We start from the raw sequence: 3,742 nt of genomic DNA, 5'->3' as shown, positions 1-3,742 counted from the left end.
ATTCCTGTCTACTCCCAGATTGGTTGCTTCACCTTGAAAACCCTGAGGTGCCTTGGCAAGAGGGCAGCTCTTGCCGTCTGGGGCTCCTGCCAAGCCACACCTGCCCCAGTGCTCCTGAGCTCAGATCTGTCCTGGCTTGTACCTGCCACACGTGGGCCTGGGGAAGTGCTGTTTTGGCGGCTGGTGAGCAGAGGGCTGGTATCTTTGAGGGCGTTAGGGGATGAGGCAGGGTTGTGACTCATTATGCTTGGGTGGATGGAGACTGCATCTGGGAGAGGGCCAGAGCCCAGCCCAGGAGAGGTTTTCAGCCCTGTGGGCGTGTTGGCCCCAAGCCAGATAAAGGCTCAGGTGAGTCACAGTGCTCAGAGTAGCCAGAGGCTGCGAGAAGTGTCCTCCAGGCAGGGTGGGACAGCGGCATTGGCGCCCTGGCTCTTGGTTCTAGCTGTTCCCCTGGCCTGAGATGGACTCACATGTATATATGGCCTCCTCCTTGCCAAGTGCCTGAAATGACGAGAGACCCCTCCCACCATCTGAGGGTAGGGGAGGAGGGGGACCTCTGGGTGACAGGTGAGGGGTTAATAATCCACCTATGCAGTAATGGCGCAGGGTCCTATGGTCTCTGGAGAAAGGGGCTATTCTGTCCACTCTTGGGGAGTCCTGGGGAAGGAGATGCCTTTGACCTCTTTGAATGTGGGATGGGGAGAGGGCCTCCGATGGTCTTGGTGGGACCCGGAGGAGAGAGGGTAGGGGTGCAGGGAGGGGCGGTCAGGTGAGAGAGGACAGAATGGGAGGAGCAGGGGCTTGTGAAAAGTTCATGATTTGCAGTCGATTTGGCAATGCAGCTAAGGAGCCAAGGTTGGAGATGGCCCAGATGGGGCAAGGGTAGGGGCCCCTGTGGCTAGAGATGGTGCAGGGAGGGGCAGGATATTCTGAGACCCTGGCACCCATCCTGCAGTGCTGGGGAGGGAGAGGCAGCTGGCCTTGGCTGGGGGTGAACGTCGGAGGCTCACCGAGAGACAGGGCTAAGCGTCCCTCCAGCCTGGGTCTTCAGGCTGGGCCCCTCCCAGCGCCTCTCAGTTCTCAGGGTGACTTACCGAGTCCTCACTGAGTGAGTGGGTGGCCCACCCTCTTCCTTGTTTAGTGTTCAAACCTGTAGGATTTGGGGTTCAAACGCTGAGTCTTAATTCTGGTTGCTGGCTGAGCTTGAGTAAGTCTCCTGCTCTCTCTGAACCTCAAGGACTTCATCTGAAAAGCAAACCACCTACCTCCCAGGGGCGCTACGAGGATTAAACGAGAGGGTGGATGCGATGACTGGGAATCTGACAATGTCGGGTTTGTTGGCACATAGTAAGTGCTCTACCACGTCAGTTTCTCAGGGGTGGGTCTGGGCAGGAGGTCGGGCGGGCAGCTCCCCTCTCCTCCCTCCCCTCCCTTCCCGTTCCTGTGTCCCCGGGCTTGGAGTCAGCTGGACACCCCCCCCCCCCCCCCGGCCAAGCCTGACTCCAGACTGGGCCCTGAGAGCCCAGGATCTGAGGACAGAACCACCCCTCCCTGCACGGGGAAGGGGGCTTTTTGTCTGCTTGACCCCATCCTGGCCTCCCAGCCTCTCCAGCTCTGAAGACCACTGTGGCCCCCAGGGGACCTCAGGATCCCCTGGAGTTCCAGGAGGCCAGAGACGGACATTCCTGATCTTATGGGACCCAGTCTGGCTTTCTGAGAAGATGGGGGAATAGCACATTCCTCCTGAAATAATTGTCCTGGAGCTATTTCCAGAGGCTCTTAGTGCCCAGGCCAGAAATGGCCAGTGATCTCGGCGCCTGGGTACCTTCAGGACAAATACGCAGAGGCCCAGCCCTCTTGCTGGCCATCTGCCTGCCTGCCCGGCCCCCAGCCCAGGACAGGACCAGATCTGGCTGAGGCCCCACAAGGGAACAGTTGCCACCGCTTCTCTGGCCCATTGAGTTTCCCTACACCCCTCTTCCCCCTTCTGGGGAGTCCCTCTGAGCCCTCCTCCCAGCTCCCTGTTGCAGTGGCTATAACCGCCCCCCCCAACCCCAGGGCAAAAGGCCCTTCACTCTCAGAGGTTATGAGCGGGGGACTGTCCCAGGGGGGCTTCTGTGTGTATGTGCTTTGCGATCTTGCAGCTAAACCCAAATGGGAGAACATTCTCCAAAACAATTTGCCTGGGCTCTTCGAAGCTATTCATGTCATAAAAGACCAAGACTGAGGGACTTCCAGGCTGAAGGACACCAAAGAGACCTGAGAACTAAAGTCAATGTCTGATCATGTATTGGCTCCTGGACTGGGGACATAGCTGCCATAGAGACCATCGGAGCAAATAATCGGTAAATTGTGGACTGTGTATTAGCTAATAGCTCTATATCAGTGTTAATTATCCTGGGTACATAAGATTACTGGATATGTAAGAAGGTATCCTTGTTCTCCCAGCTTATAGGAGATACAGGCTGAAGCATTCAAGAGTAAAGGCTGCTGTTGTCTGCAACTGACTCTCAAAATAATAATAATCTGCGCGTGCGTGTGTGTGTGTGTGTGTGTGTGTGTGGTGCTAAATGTGACAAAAATGAATAATTAGTAGATGGGAGTGAAGAGTATATGGGACTTCATTATCTTGTAAGTTTTCAGTAAGTTTGAATATTTTGAATGATTTTCAAAACAGAAAGTAAAAGTGTATTTTCATTACTTCACGAAACGATGTAGGGAAACACCAGGAGCTCTCAAAGGGGGATCTCGTTGATGCATCCGACAGATTTGTACAAGATGCCCCTTATGGCCCGGGGAGGGGCGCTCACAGGAGCTCTGAAAGGAATCCTTAGGCTGCAGCCCACTGCGTAGTAGGGACTCAGCGCGGAACTGCTGACGGTGTGAGGACCAGTGTGAAGGGAGAAAAGCGAGTGCTGCCGTGTTCTGGGTCACTCAAAGGGACAGCTCTTTAGGGAAACTCAACAAATGTTTGCTGACCCAACGAGAAAAGAAAATTGATGCTGACCACAGCCAGCGAGAGTTATATCAGGCCCAGCAAAGAACTCCCTGACTCTCAGCATAATTAAATGCTAGAAAAACAACAGGGGACACTGGAAAGCGTCCACCCCAGCCTCACTTTAAAAATAGGGCCCATCTGTCCTGGAGAGCTTAACGCAGCACTAGTTCTAAGGCAGGAGCCTGACCAGGTTGACCCCCGGAGGCCCTCCTCTCTCCAGGGTTCTGTGATTCTATGACATGGCCAGGAGTCTGGAATGGCGGCATCAGGGTATTCCCCAGTGAAGAGCAAGAGGAGGGCTAAGTCATCTACCTCCTGAAGGTAGAGGGAGCCGGGGAGAGGGCCCAGTCCGCCCGGAAGGGAGGGCCCATGGGGGGCAGCCCGCGGGCGTCTCCCCTATATCCGGAGGACGAGCTGGGGTGGGGCTCGGCCAGGGATGGAAGAGCGAGAGTCTGGGCATTCCACGCGATTCAGACCCAAAGGACAAGGGCAGCTGAGGGGCCGTGGGCCGGGAGAGGAGCGGGCAGCTGTTTCCTGGGTGGGACAGGCTCAAATACGGCACCATTCTCAGCAGGCAGAAGTGGAAAACTAGCATCAGTCTGACAATAGTGGGGGACAGAAATCAGAGCCTTCCTTCTGGAAAGGGGAAAGTACGGGGGGCCTGGGGGACAAAGGGAATGGGGCTGGGGCTCCTGCTACCTGGGTGGACCCAGGACAGGAAGCAGGGTGAGCTGGGCCAGAGCA

This window comes from Muntiacus reevesi, chromosome 3, assembly GCF_963930625.1.
Source record: "Muntiacus reevesi chromosome 3, mMunRee1.1, whole genome shotgun sequence".
Taxonomy (NCBI): Eukaryota; Metazoa; Chordata; class Mammalia; order Artiodactyla; family Cervidae; genus Muntiacus; species Muntiacus reevesi.
Note: the sequence above shows the minus strand (reverse complement) of the source record.